This window comes from Triturus cristatus, chromosome 9 (genome assembly GCF_964204655.1).
Source record: "Triturus cristatus chromosome 9, aTriCri1.1, whole genome shotgun sequence".
Classification (NCBI taxonomy): domain Eukaryota; kingdom Metazoa; phylum Chordata; class Amphibia; order Caudata; family Salamandridae; genus Triturus; species Triturus cristatus.
This window is the reverse complement of record NC_140592.1, coordinates 996,117,109-996,144,655: the sequence shown is the minus strand read 5'-3', so window position 1 is coordinate 996,144,655 and position 27,547 is coordinate 996,117,109. Positions and strand designations below refer to the sequence as shown.

The 27,547-nt window shown below is 45.2% G+C and overlaps 1 protein-coding gene across 2 annotated transcripts in view; it reads right to left on the bottom strand.

Annotated features, from left to right (window-relative positions):
• Positions 1 to 27,547, bottom strand: part of CEP128 (centrosomal protein 128) — an 860,263-nt gene that overhangs the window by 489,459 nt on the left and 343,257 nt on the right. The window lies entirely within an intron of this gene.

Below are 27,547 nucleotides of genomic sequence, written 5' to 3'. Positions count from 1 at the left end.
ATATAGACACAATTTATTGTTATTGTTGTAGAATGAACACTCAAATGTTTGAGTCAAAATTGGAACGTGTAATCAGCTTTTCAGATAGAAACCTACTGGGATGGTTTCAGGCAGGTGTGTCCAAGATAAGTGCAAAGGGACAAGATTCATGTCAAATTTCCAGTATACCCACGTAAGACAAATGTACTTAATTTATTTATAATGAATTCCATGTACAAGTCAGTGGTTATCCTGAAATTCTGGCCAGGGTTCCGGTATCCTGAGTGCATGTTCATGACACCTCTTTTTATAAAAAGGGTGAGTGCTAACTTCTTTTTACTTCTCCTTCCTTTTTAAAAATTGTTCAGTATCCTTGCACTTTAATAAAAAAACTTTCTTTGCCCTATTTTAGGAGCAACAATTTCTATCCTGACTTACTTTGGTGATGCTGTGTGGGGCAACTGTACCGAATCACTGGTATGACTTTAGATTTATTGTAAATCCAACATTATACCTAGCAACACAAATAAAGCCCAGGTCCTGGTTAACGGAACTAATATTTAGAATAATCACCGTTGGTTAGATACCGTAAAACTAATTATTTACTCCAAATTCATAACTTGGCATGGATCACGGACTCAGAAAGTACTTAGCAGCGGGGGTTAAACCAGTCTAACAGTGGTCCTTCAAAAGTCTAGGGGGCTCATTACGATGGCGAGCGCACATCAGTCTGCCCGCCATCGTTGCGGTGCTGGCAACGCCTGCCAGACGTGCGGCGGTCCCACCACACATATTAGGAAGCGCCCGCCATACTGGAAGGCACATCCCGGGCCCTTAACATTGTGGACGGTGTTTCTGGTTGCAGCACCATTCGCAATGTCAAATTGGCATGCACTACATATCCCTGCACTGCGGGGCAGGCACCACGCGGTGCCTGCCACGCAGTGCAGGGAAATGCAGTGGGGGAACCATGGGTACCCCCCCTCCAGTGCAGCAACACCCCCCTCCAAACAAGGGGGGCCCGCAACGGGCCCCCAAACCCAAACACCGCCAGCCTTTCCATGGCGGCATCACCGCCATGGAAAGGCCTTTTTCGACCCACATCCTAATTTGGTGGACGGTGCCTGCTAGGCACCGCCACCATTTTAGGAGCCCTGCACCGTTCGCCAGGCAATCGCTACGATTGCCTTTGGCGGTGAAGCGGCGAACGGATTTTGTGTCCACCACGGTACCCACCGCTATCCTAACAGGGCAGTGGGTGATACGCTTACTGATGCCGGAAGGACCACCACAGCCGGCCCGGTGGTCCTTCCACCATCCAAATGGCCCCCCAAGTTTCCATCCACAGCTTCTGAGGGGGTCAAGTTAGTCAACCACCATATATATAGAGAGATATCCGTTTTAGAGGGCCTCTGCTCCACATGAACATGGAAATATCAAACATATTCCCCCGCTGCAGGAGCTATTCGCTAGGCATTTGGCACTCTGGATGCTGACTTGATGTTGGTGTATGATTCATAGGTTTAAGATGAAACTTGAGGAATTGATTCCATGGCTGCTAAATGTATGATTAAAATGTGCATCCGGATTAATAGTTCACCACCATCTGCACAATAATTCTGCTGGTAGGAATGAGGTTTCACAACTGATGGGATCAATTAAAGTGTGAAGCACTACATCAATACTAATAGTGAGCACGGGTGTGATTTAAGGGTAGCAACTTTCACCAATGTACTGTCTATCCATACTCATGTACTGTCCTTGCCACCCTTGGTCTTGGGCACGAATGAGAGGTTGTAGTGTTAATGGGTTAGTGTGGTGTTTGAAGTGGAGAGGGATTTGAGATATAGGGGAATACACAATAAACACTATGATGTAAAGTGTGCATATATTAGTGTGAAATATATTGTTTTTCCGTTTTTGTATATATGTATTTTTGATAAAAAAAATAGAAACTTTTTTTTTAACTAAATACCTACATTTGCATGGATAAATACAACTGTAAATGATGTCGAAAAATGCGATAAGATAAAAATAACTTAAAAATTGAAATAAAAACATATAAATTCAATTTCACGGTGTTGTATATGAAGTAGCTGTTGGTCGAGACATTGGGCACTGAGAGCCAATATTGAAGGTATACAGGTCAAGTGAGAACTCTTGCATTTTTTTGTCTCAATATTTCCCCTCTTCCCAGACCTAGAAGAAATCTCCAGGGGGTACCTTTTTTTCTATTTTGCATCCGGTCTCTTTCCACACCAATTCCTGGAGGTTTTTCTACTTTTTTTGGTTAGATTTTCCAGCTCGTGTTTCGCCTACTTCGAGCAGGGAGGGTGGACATTTTCACACTCATGTTATTCTTACACGTGTGAAACTCAATGAAGCTGGTAAGTAGACCACTTGTAATGAGTCTCTAAGAGTGTCACAAGGAATCAGTTCTGTGATGTCAGGGGATTTGAAAAGGTTTTGTGAAATCACGTGGGTTACAGTTTATTTTGGTGAATCAATGTTCATATTAAAAGTTTGGGGATATATTGCACGAAAAGCAATCGTAAATCTAAACGTTACCAAGCATAGTGTGTCCTGCAGAAATAATGAATTTCCACTAAGAGACACCTCCTGCACAAATGGACCAGGGAGAACGTGGGGCTGTTCCGAAGGAAGGTGCATTCTACAGATGTGCAACTTTTGGCTCACACCTTGAACATTTGAAACGCCTCTTATTTTTCTAAACACACTTTGGAAGCAGCCACATTTACCAACAAGAACAATGAGAAATTTAGTCATAATTTCTCTAACTGGGTGTATCAAACAAGCCCATTTCAACATATGGATTGCATTTGCATATTACGTTACGGATTTGCGTGACATTTGGCAAACATTTATATTATACAGCGTTTCTAATCAAGGGAACATAATGCACTAAAGCTCGGCACTTAAACTTAACAATGCCACAGTACAACAAGGGGCTCCAAACTTGCGCGACAAAACCCCGCTGCTCTCAATTTTTGGGGTGTCCTCTGCTATTATATAAATTCTCCCCATTGCACCCCCACCCACGCCCACACACAAAAGCCGACCTCCACCGTTCTCTTGAGCTAGGCTGTACTGCTTTCTCTTCTGTGAAAACTTTGAAGCCCTGGTTTTTCGACTGTGATTTAAATATTTATGACTCAGAGGTCTCTATTCGCTCAAATATCAAGCTTGGCAAATTTACCTTTTTACGTTTCTCTTCTTTACTGTGTACTTCTATATTTAAAGTAATCTGTCCCCAAGGACATGGTTTGCAGAGTTAAAATAAATAGAATTATACTTGCAAACATTATTTGCTCATCATGCCCTCTATTAGGAGACACTTACTCAATGACCTACTTATCTCGAGAGGAGGCCTCCTCTGAGCTTGGCTGACTCACTCATCTGATGAGCAGCGCGAAGAGTGGTGGGGAGAGCCCGGAATATTTCATCTGCCCCACCGCGCGGCGGTGAAGGCAATAATTACCATGGCATACGTACACAGAGGATGTTCACTCAAAAGCCGCCATTGTGCAGACGTCAGAATTGAAAATGAGGACGTTCATCTGCACAATAGAGCAACTGCACAAACAATCCAGCACAAAGCTAGATCCAGGAACCGAGGCAAAAATAGTCAATTCTTTGACAGGGGGCACTTGTGGATTAGTGTGTGTGCGTTACAGAAAAATAACGTATTATTACTCTAAAGAAATGGGCATGCACAGAAATAGAAGCTAGGACAGATTTACAACAGTAGATGCTTGTTAATTAGTTCCAAGTGATAATACAGTTAATTGAAAGCCCTATTAAGAGCACATAAATTCTTCGCTCAGCAACGCGGAGTCTATGTGCATCTGCGCAACGCAATGGCTATAACACCAGCGGGCATTACGCCTAGGTGAAGGGCGTGGTTGCTATTACTTTCTGCCGTCAGAGGCCTACACGCTTTTACTAGGTTTCTGTAGCATTTTGAGTTGCTTTCTACAACTCATTTAGCCTGCTTTTGTTCTCAGCAGCTACCCCCTGGAAGAAGTACCGAAGATGACAGTGCGGAGCGCTAAATTCTGGTTCAGTCCTTAGGGAGGTGTGGGGAAGGTTTTTTTAAGGACCTGTGAGGTGGACTTGCCGCTCTTTATGATTACCCTTGACCCGAGCCCATAGTTGTGCCCGCCACCGCACCACCAGCCCCTGCTCCCGTGGCCCGACCTAACGCGGACATGTGCGCTCTACAGCATCATGTCCCATGGCTATGCTCCATTGTCTTCTTTGCTCAGAGCGTGGTTTTTCACCAGCATCTTGACCCTGTCCGAGCTACTCACTTGCATCCGTTTCTGTAAGCAATGATTGAGTCCCTGTGGACTGAGCCTGCTGAGCGGTTGTAAGTCATTTTATTGGATTAAATTTTTTTCAGTTTACCTGAAATGCTTTTAAATTGCATACCTGATCCCCAGAAGCCCTCGCCATCCCTTAGACCTTACCTATGCTTTACTCTAAAAACTCTTCACCAAACTAAACTACACCCCCCTGACCTCTAAAATCCTCACACCACCCTTAAACTTCACCCTTCCCTGAACCTTAACGCCTTTCACCATCCTAAACTCCACCCATCCCTGACCCTTACAACCGCTCACCGCCCCTGAACTCCACACACTGCTGACCCGTTATAATCCCTGCACCACCCTAAACTCCACCCACTCCTGGCCACATGTCTGCACTTTCATGATTTAAGCCAAGGTCAGGTCCGACGGCAACCATCCAATGTTGGTGGATCCCAACTAATGGTAAGTACGAAATAAAAGCAAGAAAGTAGGGGTAAGACAAACTAAAAATGTACGGAAACGGTGGCACACCCTGCAGAGACTCCTTGGGGATCAGGATTCTGGGTGGTTGACCAGTATAGGGTAGACTTGCACGTTCAGGAGTATTCGCAGAATCTGACAGAGCCCAGAGCTTCAGACTGGATGAAGGAACACGAGCAAGCAGGGGGAGAGCAAGACAAGCGGCGGTCCTTATTTAGCCTTACCAACAGACTAGGCCAGTGTTAGGATTCAGACAAGTGTAAGTCAGTGCCAGATGCTGTAATGGTCATCATTTCAGTCTGGAGTTGCCGGTCACTTAGGTAAGATGCTTGACGTTAAGCCTCTTGGTCGAGCACTCTGATCAGCCAGAGAACACAGCATTTGCACGAGACATTAAGCAGTGGAGGGGTTTCCAGAAGCAGCAACGTTGTGTACTATTTAAGCCTTGTGCATGTCACAGTATCCGAGGTAAGCAGCTTTGTTTTGTGCAGCTTGAAGTCACTTCTGAGTGATGTGAGCCTCCTCTTGAAAGTACATAGAATAGATCCATGTCTGACCAGTGAGGCAAATGGAGTTTAACTGCATACAGGTCCACCTTTTGTAAACAGTCTTACAGTACATCACTTTGTATTAAATGTGCCATATTATAATTGTATTACCAATAGAATAGGGGTTGGGAGTGAAGGTTCCTCCTCATTCATTTGGCATAGGGGTCACCTCATTTTAAAATGCAGTTGGCTTGGGTGATTCTCTGGTAAAGCAAATAAGGTACTAGCAAAGCATGGTTCTCCATTTGATCTGGTGTGGTTCTATGTGGTTTTGTATCATCAAACTCACAAAAAGTACGTCTTGTATATTTATGGAGAAGGCGCTGTACACATATAAAATCCTGTATGTATACGTCTGTGTGTGTGTGTAATATGTTGTATAGCTGTTGGAAGAGAGCTTCTTAAGGACCAGAGCCCTCACTCACCCGAGAATGACATGCTTCATCATTGGGTTCCCTCCTCACACCGCGACCTCACGGTCCCAGATGTGGGCTACAATGCCCCATTGGGGAGGAGCTGAGGTGTTTTGAAAATGAGCGGTGTTAGAGGGTCAGTTAGGGCAGAGTGCAATGAAAATTGTGAATAAAACTGTCTACAGAGAGCCAAATCAACTTTATTCCGTGGTCCTCTGGGACAGGGTTTAAAGGAGAGACCTGGGGGATTTAATCAAATATACCCTTGTAGATGGTCAATATGTGTCTGCCCTTGGTTGAACCCAAAGGGGTTCAGGGGCATTCATCAGGACCTGGAAAATGAGTCACTATACTTAACAGAAATTAGTAGTATTTCAAGATATTCTGGCCACAAAAAGGTCAGCCTGATGGGGAAGATGATGGCCCGCATGCACTCTGAGTCTACCATCTTTCTACAGCGAGAAGAGGGTCCACTCTCAAGCCACTGGGTACGCCCCTACCACAAAGTTGAAAATCTCAGGGCAGGAGCTGAGGAACGTCCCGGCGAGAATATATGTGGTGATCTGCCTGGATAGGCTATTGCTGGTTGTGGTTAATGCATGATCTGACTGACTGACTGACTGACTGAAGTATTTGTAGAGCGCACGAATGCCGCGGCGTCTTGGCGCTAACAGATCCAGAAAAGCGAGAGGCAGAGGAGCAGGGTGATCTAGACAAAAAGCCAGGTTTTTAGATCTTTTCTGAAGGGCGTTTTAGATTTTTGGGCACGAAGAGCTGGGGGTAGCGAGTTCCAGATTTTTGCCGCTTGGTATGAAAAGGACTTTCCCCCCCACCGGGCTTTGTTTATTCTGGGTTGACAGACGAGGTCAAGGGTGGATGACCTCAGTACGCGCGGGGGGATGTATCGGGGCAGTAGGTTATTGAAGTCGTCGGGTCCCTTGCCGTGGAGAGATCTGTGGACCAGGCAGAGAGCTTTGAAATGGATGCGGCGCCTGACTGGGAGCCAATGTAGCTCTCGAATAGCCTTGGATGTGGGGTGGCGTCTGGGAATGTTTAGTAGGGCTCTGGCTGCCGCGTTTTGGATTGCCTGAAGTTTAGACAGCTGTTTTTCTCCTGCTCCCAAATAGAGAGAGTTACAGTAGTCAATACGGGATAAGACCAGGGCTCCCATTACCGTTTTCCTAAGGGTGTCTGGGATATAGGGAAGAACTTTCCTGATCAGCTTGATGTTATGAAAGCAGGCTGAGGTCACCTGGTTCACCTGGGCTTTGCAGGAGAGTTCTTTGTCAAATAAGAAGCCAAGGTTTCTGACCTTGTCTACGGGAAGAGGGCAAGTTCCTGCTTCGGGGGGCCACCATAGGTCGTTCCAGATGGAAGTTTTATGGCCGAACTCGATGACTTCGGTTTTATCCGTATTCAGTCTTAGGAAGTTGTTGCACATCCAGTTCTTAACCTGAGAGAGGCAGTTCCTGAATCTTTCTCCAGTGGCGTCGATAGATTGGGAGATGGACACTATAATTTGTGTGTCGTCGGCGTAAGACACCAGTTGTAGGCCGTGGGATCTGATCAGGGCAGCTAGGGGAGTGACGTAAAGGTTAAAAAGGGTTGGAGACAGTGCTGAGCCTTGGGGGACTCCGCCCGGAAGAGAGAATTCAGCGGATTGCAATCCATTCCAGACCAGTTGATTAGTACGATTGTTTAGGAAGGAGGCAATAAGGGCCAGTGCGGAACCGGTGAAGCCGAGTGACGTGAGTCTTTTTAATAGGACGGCGTGATTCACAGTGTCGAAGGCCGCTGTGAGGTCTAAAAGTATCAGGGCCGATCGCCCACCTTCATCCATGGTTTTGCGAATTTTTTCAGTGGCCATAATGAGGGCTGATTCTGTGGAGTGTAGGGGTCTGAAGCCGTGTTGAGACGGATCAAGTAGCTTTTTTTCCTCCACATGACACATTATTTCCTGGTTTATAGCTTTTTCCAAGATTTTTGAAGGTAGGGGCAGGCAGGAAATGGGCCGGTAGTGTTTGGGTTCAAAAGGATCAAGGGATTCTTTCTTGAGGATAGGTCTAATGCAGGCCATTTTCCAGTTTTTTGGAAATTCTCCTTGGGAGATGATTTTATTGAGCAAGGGAGTCAGGGTGTTTGCGATGGTCTCGGGAATTTGATGAAGCACATAGGGGGGGGCATGGATCCAGAGGAGAGCCGGATTTGATCTGGATTAGTAAATCATGTACTTGTTGTTTTTCAAGTGCAGGGAAGCTGGGAAAGCAGGGGGGAGTTATGTCGGTATGTCCTTCTATGTTAGGAGGTATGGTGGATACCATGGTGCTAAGGTCATCATATACTGATTGTACCTTTTCTTGGAAGAAGGTGGCCATTTCATCGACGAAACTCTGATCAGGGTTAAATACTGTGTCTCGCGGGGTTTTTGTTAGGTGGGTCACAGTTTTAAAAAGTTCCCTGGAGGAATTGGCCGATTTCTGGATTTTTCCTGTGAAGTAAGCGGCCTTTGCCTGAACTATTATGGATTTGTACTCCTGTAAGGTATTTAAGTATTCACATTTTTTCTCACGGCTATAATCAGAGCGCCAGCTACGTTCAGCGCGTCGGCACTTAATCTTAGCAGTTTTTACCTCAGCCGTATACCATTGAGCGGTAACTAGCCGTTTTCTGGGTTTCTTTAATTCAAGTGGGGCCAGTTCGTTCATTGCATCAATAATCCATTGATTAAAGTTGGAAGCCCAGTCTTCACTGCTTCCGTGGCCGAATTCGGGAGAGGTATTTTCCAGAGTCTCGGCGAGTTGTTTGGATTCGAGTTTTTTCCAGGGGCGGGAGGTTTCGGGGGGTAAGTAGCTTCTGCGCTGAATTGCAGAGTTTTTTATTTGTAAGTTAAAGATCTAGGTATCGATATCGAGTAGCAAGGCCACATTAATTATGGTTTTGTGGTCATTCCTTCCTTGCATCGACTGAAAGGCAACTGAAAAGCCCAGTGTGGCTGCCAGAGTTTCCCATCCATTGCTGTTAACTGGGAAGAGATGGTGAAACTTAAACATTTAAAGAACATGGTGTCGGAGACTTGCACAGTTATGTATTCCCACAGCCTAATTTCTTTGTCCTCCAACTTAGAGATTTACATGCTATGGTTGAGAAGGAGATAGTGGAGAAGTCCTGCTCAGAAAAATTCAGAAAACAGAGGAACATTTTCCAGACAATTGTTTTTCTGTTTTCCAAGATGATTATGAGAGCTCTGTGAGGAGATGAGCTAGATTCCTATTAAATGAACTCATCTGTGAATAAGTTTCATTTGAATCTCTGCAGTGTAACAAACACTTTGTGTTGGCAGAATGTGTGGCATAGTATGTCTTTTTAATCAGAACGGTGTACATCTTTCAGAATAGGGTAGAGGTGGGTGTTGGACTTGGCCTTTCTGCAGGGTCCACCCCAGACCTTTTGCCTTCCTTTTCCTGTTTTTTGCTGAATTCGTTTTTTTTTGCTTTATGACTCTGTGCACTTTACCACTGCTAACTACTGCTAAAGTGCTTTTGCTCTCCTGAGACCTGGCTTTTCCAGCGGGTTTATCCCCAGACTTTTGGATCTTTGACCTCATGTTTTTGACCCAGTTTGTGTTGGTTTTAGGACTCTGAGCACTTTACCACTGCTGTTCAGTGCTAAAGTGCATTTGGTCTCTGTGTAAATTGTTATTATGGATTGGTGTCTCCATGATTGGCTATTTGATTTACTACCAAGTCCCTAATACAGTGCAATGTGTGTGCTCAGGGCCAGGTAAGTCAAATGCTGCTAGTGAACCTGCAGCACTGATTGTGCCACCCACACAAGCAGCCTTTCAAAGGGTTCTCAGACCTGCCACCACAGTGACTGAGTGAAGTTTTTACTGCCATGTCGACCTGGTTAACCTTCCCTTTTATGACATGTGAGTCACCCCTAAGGTAGGCCGAAAGGATCCCTCTGGGCAGGGCGCAGTGCAAGTTAAAAGTAGGAGATGTCAGGGTGTCTGTGGCATGTCTTGTAGTGAAATACAGTGTATTTTGTTTTTTCACTATTGAAAGGCTATCAGTCCCATAGGATAGAATGGGAGTTTATTTATAACATCTTATAAGTAGAACTTACCATTAGGACCAGACAGAAAGGGGGAGTTTAGTATGCCTGAACTTGGAATATAAAAATGCATCTTTTAGTAAAGATTATTTTTATATTATGTGTTTGAAAACACCACTTTTACGAAAGTGAGTATTTTCTTGCTTGTCATCCTGTATGCCTCTGCTGGTTTGTGGATTGACTGTCTGGCTTTGGAGAGGCTGGGGTTGTGCATTCATTGTAGACAGCCACTGGGTGTATCCTGCCTTTCCTGGATGAGTAAGGGCTGGGCTGAATAGACCTGGGCCGCAATTAGAGTAGTAGGAGGAGATGTCCTTGCACCTGAATGGGACTGGTCTGCACTTACACAATGCTGTCCCCAATTCTTCCCAGGAAGCTGGACCAGGGAGGACAGAACTGTTTTTGAATGAGCACAGAGCCTCTCTGCCACAAGAGAACAGCGAGAAATTGAGTATAAATATTGGGGCCCAGACCCCAGAATACTTCTGGACTCAAGAGGAACCTCTGCCAAGGAGAAGAGCTGGGAAAGTTGAAGGAGAAGTAATGCCCCATTGCTGTGTGCTGTCTGGGAGTGTGCCTGCAGTGGCTGTTTCTCCCAAGAAGAGGACAAAGACTTTGCTGTGTATCCTGCTTGAAGAAAATTCCCATTGGCTTGAAGTAGAGCTTGCCTCCTGTTTTGAAGTCCCAGTGACACAAAGACTTTACCACCATCTCTGCTGAACTTCCTTGCTGGGAATTCTGACCTGCCAAGAGGTGCCTGTTCCTGTTTTAGGCCCTGGAGGTTATTCCTGCTGCTGGGAGCTGGGAAAAGAGAAACAACTAAAGAAGCGCCACTCATCCGCACCTGTTTCAGACACAACACCGCTGTGCCTGAAGAATTCCCCCACATCGCCACTGAGTCGCTGAAGAAACCGATGCAGTGCCTGCCCACGGCTGGAGAAATTACCGTACGCAGAGTCTCATACACCGATCTCCGAAGTCGGAGATCACCGACTCTGACGCAGGCCATGCTGTGTGACTGCAAGAACTAACACATCGGGGGACCGTGGCTGGAGAGATCAATGCGACGCTGTTGCATCGAGAACAAACTCATCCCCGAATCTCCACGCATCGCACCGAGTGTCTTCAACAATGTCGGGCCGCAGTAAGAAAAAGACGCATCACCTCCCTGCACAGTAAAAACCCAAAGCATCACCTCCTCTTCAGTAAGGAACCGACGCATCCCTCCTGTGTGGCAGTAAGGATCTGACGCATCACCTCCCCTGGAGCAGGAACTGACGCATCACCATCCCTGTGCGTAACGAGCCGACGCATCACCTTCCCTGCTGCTGTTTTTGCTTATGATTGTATCACATCCAAAGTACTTTGTGTTGAAAGTGTCACATCTATAGTTTGCTATGGACAGAAATGTTTTTACCTTTTAAAAGTCACATCTTGATAACTGTATGTTGGATTTTTGTTGTTTTGGTCTTGTTTAGTTTAAAGATTACTTCTTTTTTCTAAACTGGTGTGGTTTCCATTTGTAGAGTTTTCTCTGTATTACTGTATGTGTGCACAAATGCTTACACACTGCCTCTGAGATAAGCCTTTCTGCTCGTGCCAAGCTACCAAGGGGATGAGCAGGGGTTGTCTAAGGGCGTAACTCCCTTACCCAGACAAGAAGCAAAGGTCTCTACTTGGACAAAGGTGCAAACTATTGCCAACGAGAGACCCCCATCTCTAACATCTCCCCTCTAAACATGGTAACATTGGCTTATACACAACTGGCATATTTAATTTACTTGTAAGTCCCTAGTAAAATGACACTACATGTGCCCAGTGCCTGTAAATGAAATGCTACTTGTGGGCCTGTAGCACTGATTGTGTCACTCACTAAACAGCCCTTTAAACATCTCTCAAGTCTGCCATTGCACAGCCTGTGTGCAGTTTTAAACTGCCATGCCAACCTGGCAAAATCAACCTTTAGCCAGTACCAAACCTTCTTTTTTAATACACATAAGTCACCTGTAGGGTAGGTCCTGGACAGTCAAGACAGCAGGATGCAATATATTTAAAAAGCTGGACAAATACTTTCAAGTCTTACATGTCCTGGTAGTGAAAAACTCTTAAATTTGTTTTTCACTGTTGCAAGCCTACCTCTCCTATAAGGATAACATTGGAATTACCTTATTACATTTTAAAGGTGTGACTTTCAAATGGGAACAGGTACCCTTCATGTTTATTGTCTCTGGAATTGGAATTTAAAATCCTAGCTTATGGTGAAGTCGGATTTTAAATTAAAATTTTGAAAATGACAGTTTTAGAAAGTTGCCATTTTCTTGCCTTAGTCATTTGGGGCTTGCAGCCTATCTCTGAGTCACATGACTGGGTGTAGTTGGCAGTTGGGCTTTGTGTATTCCTCCTAGACAGCCTCACACAATGAGGAGCTTAGGTGTGCCTAGATGGACCATCACTTGCAGTATGGGTGGGAGGAGCTGAGCCCAGCCACACTTACTGTTGACCAGGCTTTGTTCCATACCCCCAGCAGTTAGTCTGAAGTCAAGGCCATGAACGCAGGGCATCTGTGCACTTCAAAGGCATGCCTCTAGAAGCTTCTCCTCACTTCAAAGGTACAACTGTGAATAAAAGAAGGACCTTAGACAATACCACTTCAGTAGAGTTCTGGACCTCTGCCAGGAAGAAGGACTGTTGTGCTGCTGAAAGGACTGCCACTCTGCTGGACTTCAGCTATGAGGGAACTGCAATTTTGCTGAGCTGATCTACTGCCCTCTTCCCTGAGAGTAAGAACTGGACAAGCAACTTCATCTTGAATCAAGGATCCCAGAGTGACTCTAAGGGCTAGTCTGCTAGCCTCCTGGTCTGAGCCTCTGGGACATAAAAGCTTCCCAAACATCCGGCACCAGCTCCTGGAATCAGCTGCAGGGAGTTCCTGACCCCCAAGTGGTGCCTCTCAGGTCCTGGACCTTTCGTGTGGCTCAAGGGAGCTGAAGTTAAGTTTTTGGGCTCTTCGTGTCTACAAACAGGCGCTTGCACTGAGATGTCGCCACTCACACCGCAAATCTGCGCAAAGCTCCAGACTCTTCGCACTGCAGCTGCGACCGCTTACAGGGACCGCCAGTGTGAAGCTCCAGCAACGCCAGTCCAACACCTCACGCATGGCCGGCAAAATCCTGTAATGCTCTCCCTGTTCCTCGTGGTCCTCTCCAATGCAAGCGGAACTCTTGGCACAAAGTTGGGATGGTAAAACTTCACCGGGCATGACCTGGTGAACTGTAGACGACCAGCACACCATTGAGATCTGCTTGAAAGTGTGACTTTAACCTGGTCCAGCAAGCCAAGATATCCCTGGTTGGCGTTTTATGCTTTTGTGGCACTATTTTAAACTTTAGCCTTTAAAAATTCATAAATCTGGTTCCACTAATTGGATTTTTTTTTGTTTTGGTCTTGTTTTATTTATTTAATGTTGCTCTATTTTTATAACGTGGCGTGGGATCTTTTGTGTGGTTGTTTTCACTGTTTGAAGTGTTCTACGAATAATGTAAACATTGCTTCAAAGTTAAGCCTGACTGCGCTACACCAAGCTAAACGAGGGTGAGCATAAGTTAATTTAGGAGTAAATTGTACCTCACCCGACAAGGATTGTGGTTGCTGTTTACCAGGGCTCACATCCCAGTCAACCAACAACCCAATTTCTCATACGGGTTTCCAGCGTTGGTACTGGAATATGCTGCATCAAAACTACATTTCCCCTCCACAATTAAAAGTGGAAGTTGGGGTGGATTTAATGTTGTCACTTGGAGCTTGCATCGGTCTCTCACTTAGGCTTCGATTATGAGTGCCCCCAAAGGGTGAGGACGACCAAATATCACAATTGTTTACATGCTGCTGGGTGTTAAATGGCCTTTTCATGTTCCCTATGTATTGCAGCATTAATAAAAACGTGGGCAATTAACAATTCTTAAAACTATCAACAAAAGGCATTAACACTTTGGTGATCTATGTACCCCGGAGGTTTTTGTATGCTGTTTCAACGAGAAAAGTAGATACATTAGTACTGCTGTACAAATTTATGAGAAGATTTACATTCACTATCCTCCGTTTTCACAAGGTCATGGACAGCAAAGGACAAACCTTAAAGTAAGGCAAAAAAATACTCTCAGAACCTGTGACCTAGACTGGCACCGTCACTATTCACCCCACACTACACTAAAAAGTGTATATTTATTAATTGAGTTTTATATATTGCGATGGCTAGACCCGGAGGTATCAGAGTGCTTTACATGAGGAAGAAACATTGTTTCAGAACATTGTTACAAAGTTACATCAGTTACTGGAGCGCAGTTACAGGAATTACAAGAGCACAAAAGCATGGCATAAACATGAAGGAAAAAAATAGGCAAGGAGAGAGAAGATTAGGCGAGAGAGGGAAGGAATAGGGGAGGTAGACGGAGAATAATGGAGGGAAAAAGAGGGTGAGGGTGTAGGAGGCACAACAGGGAGACGAGGAAAAACAGTGTCCGACGTACGGCTGAGTAGGTGACGGCCGAGGGGTGAACCAGAGCCAAACTCCTCTAAAGCTGCGTGGGACAGCTCCACCGGTCATCAGCCAAAGGTTGCTCGGGCACCGTAGTACATACAGCAAGGTTATAGTTTCCGCCTGGTCATAGTCAAAAGTTCCATCGAGCGTGCCGGTCACGGTGTACAGTCCTGTGCTCCCAGCGGTAATGGGATAAAAAATCCAGGCCTCCGCTGTGCGAAGCTCCCTTGTCGCTGTGGACTCTCTCAGAGGGGTCTCTAAGACTCCAGGTCCAAATGCTGGATCCCTCCCCAACAAGGGGAGAAGGAGTGCTTTGGAAAGGGGCCCACTCATGGTGGCCATTATTAGAAAATTGGTGTCAGATGTCCCCAGAGGTGGCCATCTTAGGGTCAGGCATCCACGCGCAAGTCAGGGCTCTGTGTATAGGTAATGCATCTTTCTCCGTTCAAGCTGTTAAACTCTGGAATTTCCTTGCGGCAAGGATAAGAACCACTGGCAACCACCTGGCTCGTTCCTAAACTAGGCACCAGAATTAAACGGGACCATGACGTGTCCAGTCCCTCACAATAAGAATGTAGATAGAGGTGCTCTATCTCTGCACTGCGTAGAATATGCAGCCTGGGCTACTGCTGCCTAAAATCAACACATTTACATGGAAAGGAAGATGCTGAAGACCAATATCAGTCACAAGTCACCCATAAAGGTTACAGTGAGACTGAAATATATTCCGAACCGTCACGTGCTGGCACTAACCAGCTTACATCATCATTATTGAGCACTAGCCTGACTGCATCACTCAGGTAAGTTCAATTATTGCCGAAATGCAATAACATGTTCCCATTAACCACACTGCCGGATTAGTTATGAATAATGATTATTATACTATGCAGGCAAGGATGATTCTTGTATGACCTCTAACACGAGGACAATAGGACCACGTCTGACCGCATAAATGACATACAAGATCCCCTGCATGGCCAAAGTATGAGCTAAAGCATAAATTCCTCAGAACACTTTGCATAGCAGACTACAAAACAAACTGCATAATAGTTTTTTTGTGGCTAAGTTTATAACAGCACAACACATTACATGGCAGATCCCTACAAATCGCATGGCAATTGAGTGTTAAACAGAATGACAAAAACAACTTCATATGCATCTAAATAGCTACACTTTGTCAGCATCACATTGAGGAGTATACCACCTATCCGCAGAGCGCATCAGTGCCTTGTCAAGGGCAGAAAGCGCTATACAAATGAAACTTTACAACACAATGGTGCCTTAACTGAGGCTCCAAAGTCAACAAGCGCAGGAATATATCAAATGGATTCCACTCAGCTTATCAACACTGTGAGCCAAACTTGAGGATGACCTACGGAAGATGTCTGCATTTTGCAGAATCTTTTTTCAATGTGTACATTTGCCCATGTATTTTCTCAAATTTCTATAGTCTTGAGGTTACTGCTTCCTCTGAGCACGCACAGGCAAATAAAGTAGTTTATTTCTACAGTCCTGCATCTTCAGAGTGGAATGCTATCTCAAAATAGCCTCTTTATCCCTAAAATCTGGCTTTAAAAACTAACCATTACTTAAAACTTCTGTCACCACTCCTTTTTTCACTCAAATGCCCTCTCCTTGCTTTCCATCCTCTGCATACCTCCTCTCTCGGAGTGCAACATGCTTTGTGACATGCATATTTTCCTTAATCTCTATTTTTGTGTCCCCACAATTTGTCCTTGTCCTTTAAAATATCACAACCTCTCCTCCTTCCTCTGACAGTCAATCTCCTACAACCTAACAATACCGAACCTCCTCTAGCTCATCAATTAATCCCACCAACCATGTGAATGTGTCAGTTACCCCACACTTATGATCGGAAATAACTGCTTGCTGGGAAACAGGGTGTATTATATGGTGTGGTTGTGAGACCTCACCATGTAATACACTTCCAACCCCTTTAGGATCCGTCAGGATTCCTTTCTTAAACCTTAGCTTAGCACTGGATATTGGTGGCTTCAACTCAAAAAATCTAACACCAATTTTTTTTTTTTTGTAATATTTAGGAATTTATGGACACCAATACGAAAAAGATCAACTGGAGGGTTCCTTAGATCTGGATTTTTTGAGAAACAATAAATCAAGATTTTTCACTTCACAGCAAACAAGGGTCTGCAAAATCACTGAATTTGACACTTTTCAACAAAAAGTTACTTCAAGGATGAATGCGGTTCCTTAAACGTTCTTTGGGTGACCAACTCCAGCAGAGAGGCTGTCAAGGGGACTAACAAGGTCCAAAGGAACTGTATCTGCATACGAAAAGAAGTCTTTAGCACAGATCCAGCTTTAGTGGCCAGTTACCACTAACTTCTATGGAGTGGTCCTGATGAATGGGACATAGGATGCTCAAGGATGCTGAAGATGCTGTGCAGTTGACAGAGGTCTTCCTGGGGCTACTCCTCGGTCTACAGCCTCAGGGAACTATGGCCACAGGGACTGATGTCCTTTGAAGTCTTCTTGGCCTGGATGCCAATAGACTAATGGTCACCCGGCACAACAAAGTCTTCTTGTTCATTCTTTTGGTGATAACTCTCCTTCTGGGAGACAAACTACACTCTCGGGTCCACCAGACTCGGGTGCAACTTTTGAGTGCTGGGTATCGGTCTTCCATGCTGCATGGGGGCAAGGAGTGACTATATGACGATCTGGGCCTCCAACTCACCAGGCAGACTTCTTCAGCTTTTGAAGCACTGTGCTCCGAACAGGACAGGTAGTCAGCCAACTGATTCTTGGAGTCTGTCCTTCTAGCTGGGGCCTGGGAATGTCTTCTCATCAAGCAGGACACTGCTGGCAAACTCCTTTCCTTTGTTAATCCAAGGAGCCGCAGGTGCAGTCCAATTTTGGTGCAATCTATCTTTACCAGGTCTGAGGTCAGCAGGGGAGTCTTTTTGGGGAGTCTTTTTTCAGTCCTCTTCTCCAATCCAAGTGAGATACAAGTTCTGGGTGCCAGTGGTGCTCATTTTAAGCCCAGAAAGTGGCCATAGCGGAGATCGCAGTCCCTGGTCAATAGGCAACTTGGTTCCCTTCCGCCTGATGACTTCCTGTGAAGTGTGACATCCAGCTATCCCAAAGTGTCTATCATCCTCATGCCCCACTCTTTTCAACATATACATGACACCGCTCACCAACATCATCCGATCACAAGTCACCACCATCATCTCCAACGGTGAGGATACTCAACTCATCCTCTCCCTGATGGACAAGACAAACACCACTAGAACCACCTGCATGACCACGGTAGCAGACTGCATGCAAACCAACTGTCTGAAGCTCAGCTCCTACAAGACGGAAGTACTGGTCTTTGGCAACAAGAAGTCACATAGGATTCCACCTGGTGGCCATCAAAGCTAGGACCAATTCTCACAGACCATGCCAGAAATCTAGGGATTATCCTTGATGAAAAGCTCAACATGACTGTTCACGCCAACACAATGTGCACCTCCTGCTTCCATATCCTATGTATCCTGCGAAAGACCTTCAAATGGATGCCTCAGAACACATAACGGACCACCACACATGAACTCATCACAAGCAGGCTGGACTATGGCAACAGGATCTACCCCTGAATCTCCAAACAACTCCTACACAGACTCAAGGCCATTCAGAACGCACCCGCAAGACTCATACTCCACCTCCTACGCCACACTCTCATCACACCCAACCTCATTAAGCTTCACTGGCTCCCCATTCACAAGAGCAGCCAATTCAAACTTCTCACGCATACATACAAAGCCCTACACATCACAGGACTAGAATACCTGAACAGCTGCATAAACTTTCACCAATCTCTAGACACCTATACTCTGCCTCACTCTCACTAGCACATACACCCTACATCTGCAAAAACAAAACTGGAGGTTGCTCATTCTTGTACACACACCCAAGATATGGAACTACCTCCCTCAACACACCAGAGGCTCCTCTTCACTTATTGAGTCCTGCAAGAAGCTGAAGACCTGGTTCTTCATATAAGCACCTTGGGAACACACACCTACACACCTTGCCCAATCGCCTGGAGAACTTCTTGGGGGATTAGTGTGCTATACAAATTAACATGCCATAACATAACTCAAGATGGCTGAACCTTTCGCTTGGTGTGTGGAGCTCAGTAGCCCGCCCTAGAGGTGTGGCTACCTGGGGACTACATTGCCCATGAAAAAAAGCTGTTTGGAAAGTGTTTCCCCCTTCTCTTTCTCCGACGCCAACCTGTCGACACAGCCAATAGAGCAGCCCTTCTCGCGCATGTTCGCCATTGGTCCTTAAAAGACAGCGTGGCCTTTGAAGCTCACCCTTTGTGGCTTCTTTCCAGGAGGAGGTAACATCTCCAGCGGCAGACCTTCATTGTTACCAGTCCTGGGACCTATTTATACATCTCCCCAGGCAGGCAGTAGGCGGTATTGTGGCCAGACTCTGCAAATGGACACAGGAAAACTTGGGCAACTGTGTGGCAACTTACTAGAATTTGCAAGTAGCAGCAAGTTACATTAATTCGGACTGGGGCATAAAGTTGGGCTTAATGTGACAATTTGTTTGATGCTTGGAAGTACCAACTTTGGAAACCCCATCCAGGAGTTAGCACAGCTGAGTTGTCGGTGTGTAACCGTGTATTAGTCAATGGGGCTACTAGCCTCTCTCCCAGTAAAAACAACAATTGCAAGGTTTACTGTTAGAACATCTAAAACACATACTCTGCTTTTTAATATGCGTACGCAATAGCCCTGCTATAGGAGTGACTGATACCCATTAAAAAAGAGGCTTGGGGTTTGCCAGGATTTAAAATGGCAAAATCGAGTTAGCAGTTTTCAAACTGCTCTACCAGTTTGCAGTGGCAGGCTGGGAGACGCATTTTACCTTTTCCCACTCAGGGTGGCACAACAAGTCCTGGGGAGACACTTTAACCTACAGGCACGTCCTGGGGAGACACTTTAACCTACAGGCACTGTGTATTCCTGGTACCAATATCTAGGGACTTCTAAGTAAGTTACGGTAAGCCAATTAGGTACAGCCAATTTAGCATTACCCTTTTAAGGGTCAAGAGCACTGGCACCGAGATCTGGTCAGCAGGCCTCACTGCACTCACAAAGTCGAACAACCAGCAGCATCAATCCAAAACTTCAGAGATGATCACAATAAAAAAAAGGCATTTCGTTACACTTTTAATAATCCAATTTACCAGAGAGAAATTGGGGTGAATGCATAGAATGGTTTGCTTGGGCGCACAAGAACAATCCCAATAATCAATAACACTGGACTAACCACAAACCCTGGGCTTCGGAGCAGCATGGTGCACGGTGTAAAGCGCTTCAAGGCCTGTCAGGGGTAGTAAGCGCTATATATAGAAAATTACAATATAATGAAGAAATCAGTCTTTGTTACTCAACCACGACCCACTCGGGCCCAAATTAAAATAATAATGAACACAGGGAAAGGCTCTCTGAACCCAAGCGCCAATGCTTCTCACTCTTGCTTCGAGGAGCTCCTCTTTTCAACAGTTCTCTATTCTAACACAATTGCGTTCTTCCACGTGCACGTCTCGAAGGACTCAGACGAGCAGCGGGGACCCATGTTTCACCCGCGCTACAGCAGCTTATTGTCTCTTCATCGAGAAAGCGCCCCGGGCTCGGAGAAGGGCTTCCAAAGGAAGCAGCCTGCTGCAAGATGAAAATAATAAACGCACTGTGGCAGCCGCACGGAATTGTCTCTTCTCTGGCTGCGGCTCGTGCACAGAAAAGCTCCGCCCGTGATCAATGCACTGCGCGAGCTTGGAGCGCCTTCTTGTGGTCACTGTGTCAACGGCATAGGCATATTGCCTGCCGCAATTTACCAGAACAGTGACTAAACAGCCTGTCCCCGGACAAAGGCGCTGTCATTGCACGGGAACCTTCCGTCGCATTCAAACCTCCGTCTCGAAGGTGTCAGCCAAACCTTTCGGCAGCTTTTGTGCGGCCTACAGCAAACTCGGTTCATGCATTCGTGTCGCACTTTTTTAGCCTGTTTCTAGATTTTAAGATATATGGGCTTTAAATTAAAGCACATTGTTGACCCGTTACCAGGAGTTAAAACAGTATGTGTTTTTCTAAGTGGTTTAAGTGGGGCGGCAGTTCTTTCCCCCGCTGACTTTAAGTGCCCAGTTATACATTTTGAATGAATTTGACGCCCTAACATTGCTCACCCTTCCAGGGGATTTGTTAGAATCTAACGGGATGGGCCCTTTACAGGAAGGGACACTTCCCGCGCGAAGCCCTCTGGAATAAATACATCATATTAAAGAAAACCGAAAGCTGAACCCCAAGTGAGGGCTGCTGTGTTACGCGATTTCTATGACCTCGATACAATGGGCTGCATATTCAGTGCTTTGTTTGGGCGGTGGCACCTGAAATCTTTACACATTTTAAGAGAGCTAGCTGCTTTCAGTTATCAACGATTTGTTTAAATTAACACCGGCTTCCTTTAAAACATGGCGCTAACATTTTCCTTAGTAGGAACTCATGAAGCACAAATCTCTGTGCATAAGTGAAGCCCCCACAGCCCCTGATACATAAAGGGTGGAATGGAAGCTTACAGGGCGGTGCGGTGCCTTAACAAACGATGGAAACTGACAGCTGTGCTTTTAGAAAAGAAAATAAATACCTAGCATATGATCTTGAGTGATGTTATCTTTATCTAGCACATTTTGAGTTTGCTGGACCCTGAGACCACAGAAGCGCCTGCTTCCTTCCAGGCTTTGCGATTATGAAAGCTATAAACAAGCAGGCGGGGCTAACCGAATAAAGGTTTATTCGCTGGAAACTCCGTTTTTTATTTTTCAAAAATACAAACTGATTTCTACGTCTGCCTGTGCTTCCACAGTATTTCTACTACGTTTGAAAGTAAATGACTTTTTTCTACTGTACTGGAATCAGATTTTGAGCCTCCTTGGCCTCAAGCAGGCTTGATTTCACTTCCCTAACTGGGTAAATGTGCACCAACTATTTTCGATTCTAAAGTTTTAGCTCTCAGTGAACATACATCATCCGCTCTGGAAAAAACAGCTTTATATAATATCGCATAAGCAAGTACAACTTATTCATCAACTGTTTCCAAACTTTTTAGGGTGAGGGTGAGGCGTTTTTCTTGCAGGTTCCTGTGTGAGACTCTTCCTACCAGAGGCACACACTGTGAATCAAACCCATGCAGATGTTCCCAACGCCCTACCGTCTCGTGGCGTGAAAATTAAGGACGCATTGACTAACGCAAAGCGGTGCTCTTTTATGGGCCCCAGGGGTGACATAGTTTCTACTCTGCATCCCTCCTGTAGGGCCATGCAGCTGCTCATGCACATCAAGTGGGAATAGGATCATTGTTATTATAGCGGTTTCTGCTCTTCCTTAAGAGGCAATCTGTATTTCTAGGTTTGGCCATCGGTTTTATTTTAATTTCAGCAAAAATACGGTTGTCCAATTGGTTTTGTTTGCGGTTGATTTTAGGCTGCAGAAGTGATGTAAAATTCGCAGGACCGGTTCAGTAGAGATGTCACTCAAGTTGCATGTGCGAGAAGTTGTAGAAGAAGGTAGTATCTAAAATGGGAATACAGAAGTGCAGGTACTCACTATCGTAGAGTACCTGTTTGCTGCTGAGAAGTAATGGTAATCTACCCACTGTTAGTTTTGCATCTTTGTTGACAAGTGCAGCCTTTTAAAATAGAAGAATTCTGGGTACTAAATACCTGACAATACGTGACCCTTTAAAGCACTGAATGTAGGGCTGAACTGATCATGTGTGACAGTGCTTTAAATGGGGAAAAATAAGTGCAGGTACTCGTCAATTTAAGCAGTGAATGGAGGAGGGGCAATTGTGGGCGGCGCTAGAGGCGGAGCGTGGAGGCAGACATTTAATGGGAGCCACATTTTCTTGGTGCCAGTTGTGCTTGATAATACAGCAAGATTTCTGCTATCTGTAGAGTATTTGGTTTTTCCTCCCATGTGCACAAGGTTAGGTTTATTATTGTGGGAATGTCATACCAATGCTGATTGTCTCTGAGCCTATGCTCATATGAAACATAAATGTCATGAATTTTCTTATTGTGCACAACAACAGCTATTGTAGGCAATTTGACTAAGAAACCTGGCTAATGATAGGCCTATTCCCTGTGGCCTCCATTCTTTAGGGTACACCTTGCATCTTTACATCCTTTTCCTCTCTGTTGCCTCCTCCACTTTTCACACAGTAAACATCAAAAGTGAAGTCACAGAACCAACCCAAAGGAAAGGGAGTATTTTCAATCTGGTCTTCAACACCAATCAGACTACAATACTGTCTCAGCCATCATCTATTATACAGCAGCCACCCGCTATGATCAATCAAAACCATCTACAGCTCCTTCAATGGGAGCAGGTATCTGAATTGATTACAGGGAACTAGAGTGGTGACACATGTGATGAATGGCTTATATAAATGGCTGAGATGAACGCAATGGGTGGAGTTGAACTAGCATATGTCAATGTAAAATGAATTAAATGAACAACGAGAGGCACCAGGGTAAGCAAGGCAAGCACATGGCAAATGTGCCTTGAACGGGCTGGGTTAGGTGAGAATTGTGAGGAGAGAAAGTATGGATCAGTTAAGGCAGGTTGAAATCAAACACGGTTTGTCAATATAGAGTGGAAGAGCCAAGCACATCTTGCATGATGTAAGCAAGGGTTGGCAAGGAAACTACAGGATGGGTGAGTCAAGCACAGGTGAGCACATGGTGGTCTAGATGATGACTGGTTGAGTAAAGCAGGTAATCTGGTTCTGTGGGAGAGGGAAGTACAACTTGCCTAAAGCAAACATAAGATGTGCAAGGCATGTACAGGCTGGATAAATCCAGCACATTGTAGGTACAGTGGGCACCTAAAGGTCAGCAGACCATGGGATTTTAAAGAAGATTGTGTAGCATAGACCAGGCGTCCTGGGCATAGGAGAGATGCAAAAGAGATGTTAGTACAATTTTCTAGCATTTGGGTGTTCCCTACAACATCCCTCCAGATAGTACAAGCGTAGACCTTGGGAAAAAACATTTTGGTTTCAGAAAAGAGCTTCATATGGAGGTGCAAAAAACAAAGAAGGTTCCACCCCTGCTTCTCTTCTTTCCAAAATAATGGATCACAAACAAAAGACTTTATGCGCGTTCTGGCCTTTATGTGCAGTCTGGACTTTATGCGCAGCCTGACATCCTCAAACAACAGAGACTCTGGCTGTAATAGTGGCCCAGAATGCAAAGGCTGTGTTGATTTTCACTAAATGTAATTAAAACTTTGCTTTACTGCAATATGACATACAGGCAAACTCACCTCTGTGTCTTGATACCTCTCATTGAAAAACACACAAACAAATTAAAGAGACCATCTAATGAATACTGTCACATTAGATCTCAAAACCCGTCTTGACATCAAACATTCTATGGTACCTTTTTTAGAGAGATGCTGGCCTGGGTTAAGAGAACTGTGTTTTTTCTTATACTGGAGAGTCCTTTAAGAGGTATGAGGTCATCAGTCTTTCAAAAATAGGACAACACCACGCTTAATGAATAATCACACCTTTTCAAGATCACCTACTGTGTGAGAAGCTCAGTAAAGATGAAATATTTTTTTTAAAAGGGTTTGAGGAAGTGCCAGAATGTGAGGAGGTTACACCTGGACACAATCACACTAGTCATAAACATTAAATTAAGTGTGTATCATGATATTGTGCGTTATTTTGAAGACCATTCTTTTTCAAGCCACTCATTTCCCTTTGTTTTTCTTGGCCATCTTCTTCTGTGTCTATAAATCCATGAGATTTTATTCAACACCTCTTTTTTAGTGCCAAGGAAACCTGTTTAGTATCCACAGTCTGTTGAACCCCTAGCATCCAAGCTTGAACACCCCCCCAACCTCTTGCTTTCTCACCTGCGGTATTCATTGGCTGCCTGCTCTCCCATGCCTGGAGGATCTTTATCTTGTGTTCTGTGGGTCATCTGCCTCTCACCCTCAGTCTGCCAAACCCTGTAGTATGGACTTATGCTGCTGGTTCACACAGACCCAGCTGAACTCCATTAGGTGGTTGTGAGCTGGTCTTCCCAGACTAAACATGTTTATACATACATATTCACCCATCACATAAAAAACTCACACACATTCACGACCACTCACACACAATTTGATTCAGATAAACAGCTTGCACATTTACCTCATGTTAATAGCCTGAAAACCTGAACTCGAACTGGCCCTTCTGAACCTATGGTGGACACCCCTTGTCCACAATAATCTCTCAAAAGTCAGAAAAAGCAATATTCATGCACACAATAAAAGGCATGCAAACATGAGACGAGGTTGCAGATTACAAAACTGATGATGGAGTTCATTTTGTAATGGGCAACTAAACTAAAGACATTCAACCCTGAACTTAAGGGCAGGGGAATTTAATTAATTGTTGGTAGGTGGATATCATTGATGTTTGTAGAGTACTCGCTGCCCGAAGGGGCCCTTTTGGTATTTTCAAATCTTTTTATACTACAAAGGATTAAACCCTCAACTGTAGAATCAATTTTTCCTCCAAACCTCATATCGGTCTAAATGACTCCATCCCAAAGTTCTGTTAGAGAAATATGTAGTGGATTCCCAGTTTTCTTGCTTTAGCGCACTCTGCCCCTTGAAAAGTCAATGGAACAATTAGCATGCACATCACTTAACCAGATTAATACTGCAATTCGGATGAGTATGTGAAACTTGTCAAATGGACACAGGTGGGCTGGGACGGGTAGGGACAGTAGAGTGCATGCTGATGGACTGTCTGCCTGCCCCACAACGGACTGCCCCGCTGAATGATAATCCTCCAATATATGGTAGCAGCAGCGTCGGATTGGGATCACAATTCGGCGTGGGCACCAACAAAAAAGTCGCCCACATTCCCGGATCACGCCTGTTCCTGAAACAGCAAATCTCATTGGGCTCATTTTTAGACAGAGGTTCGATAAATTATGTATTTTAAAGCTCATAGAACCAGAAATATCGGCGAAAACTAGAAGCACTACATTTTGGCCAAGCGGGCAAGGTGAAATAGAGTGGCCGCAACCCCCTATGTTTGACACCGGCCGTTTTTTGTACCGGCATTACCAGTATTTGAATGTCCTTGCCGGTATAAAAATGAAGGAAATCAACTAAAGCTGGTACTTTCTTCTCTGATCGATATGCACTTTAAAGTTTACACAGTAAACATAAGGTGAAAGCAGTTTCAAATGTGGTGTATAGCTACTTTAATGACCAGTGACTGTTGGTTCAAACAAAAAAAACGAAGAAAAGCCATGTTTAAGAAATACAAACTTTTGTATCATTGTATAAATAATCCACTCTCATTATTATGTTGCAGCCTTTGAGGACTCTGAAAGCATGAGCAAACAGAAGATTCTTTTTTAATTGTACTTTTATTTATGTAAGGTGAACTAGGCCCAAGGGCAGAGATTACATGAGCACCAGTTACATTACAGAAAATCAAATTCATTTTTATTTTAGACATTGGAGAATTAAGTCATTTGCCAGGAATTCCAGGATGTTGAGCTGAAGCTGGGACTCAAACCTATTTTCATAGTTCCTTATTCAGCAGCTCTGACCCTAACATTACATCCTCTCAATCTTCCCATCTGGGAAAGATGCCTTCACAGCCTATGCAAACATAAACCCCCCACCAAGGCCTGCAAGACAATCAATCAATCACGTGTTTGTTAAGCGCTACTACTCACCCGTGAGGGTCTCAAGGCACTGGGGGAGAGGGGTTCGCAGGTTCCAGTCCATCAAGGAGGGAGTCTGTCGAAGAGCCAGGTTTTTAGGTTTCTTGTGAAGATGGCGAGAGATGTTGTCTTTCTGAGGTGGAGAGGTAGGGCGTTCCAGGCTCTGGCCGCAAGGAAGGAGAAGGAGCGGCCACCTGATCTGGTCTTTCTGGTGCGGGGGACCATGGCGTAGGAGAGCTGGGCTGATCGTAGGGTCCTTTGGGGTGCGTGGTCACTGGAACGAAGATGCTAACAACCGGCCCTCAGCGAGGCCAATTCACTTACTTTCCCCCTTTCCCAGCCAACTATAGCTTCAGGGCGCTAGCCAGGACGGGGAGCAGTGAAGAAAAGCAGAGAGACCCTTAGGCACCATCCTATCTGTCCGACTACCCAATCTAATGCTGGGTAGCGTGTAATACACTCCCTCCCTACCTGGGGTAGGGAATAGACTCAGAGTCCCACACCTACAGTGTGATTGACTGGGCAGGGTCTGATTGGACCCTTCACTTTCATTTACAGAGGGTCGCAGGGCATCCACAACGCTAAACAGCTCTTAAGTGATGCAAATGAGCCGCTGCGGGATGCTCAGAAGCGGCTCCATTCAAAGGTGTACACTGCCCCTCTCTCCATTCTGCCTTCTCTTTTTGGGCAGCAGTTGAGCAGAGCACTTTATGCGCAGCTGCACAGTCCCCAGTGCCATCGAGCCTGCCCTGCCTGACTTTCCCCTAAGAGTACCGGTACTCTCCTTTGGCCAAGGAAAAGTTCTGGTACTCAAACGGAGAACATAAAAAAATGGCGGTTCTCCATACCGGCCCATTTAAAGCACTGATGTGTGACACATGAAAGACCCCGATGAGCTTTGGGCTAGAGGGATGCTTTCAGATCTGGATGCAGCATTGGAAGCAACCTAATGTTCTTACTTGCACATACGGATTCGTTGTTTGAAGAAACAATACTTCTAGGTGTTGTGCCTGGTTTAAAAGTAGCAGAATATTTTATGAGCATCTCTTTAGAGCAGCCTGGGGGACACATGGCCTTTTGCCCAAATTGTTTGGGCTACAGTGCCTTAAAATAAATAGTCTTGGCTAGAGAGCCCCCAAATCCTCCTTGATATGGTCTGTTTCCTTCAGTACGCCCGCTTGCTGAGTGCAGTGCAGGGACACAATACCTCATTTGATAGGGCGGCTTTTGGCATCCAGCCAGTCCTGCGATGAACAGATATCACAACCGTATGCGATGAACAGGAAGCGATCTCACCGCCTAGCACCAGGTCCTGCCTGTCCTTCTGCGTCCGCACTATGACACCACTATAGTGGTCGACGCCA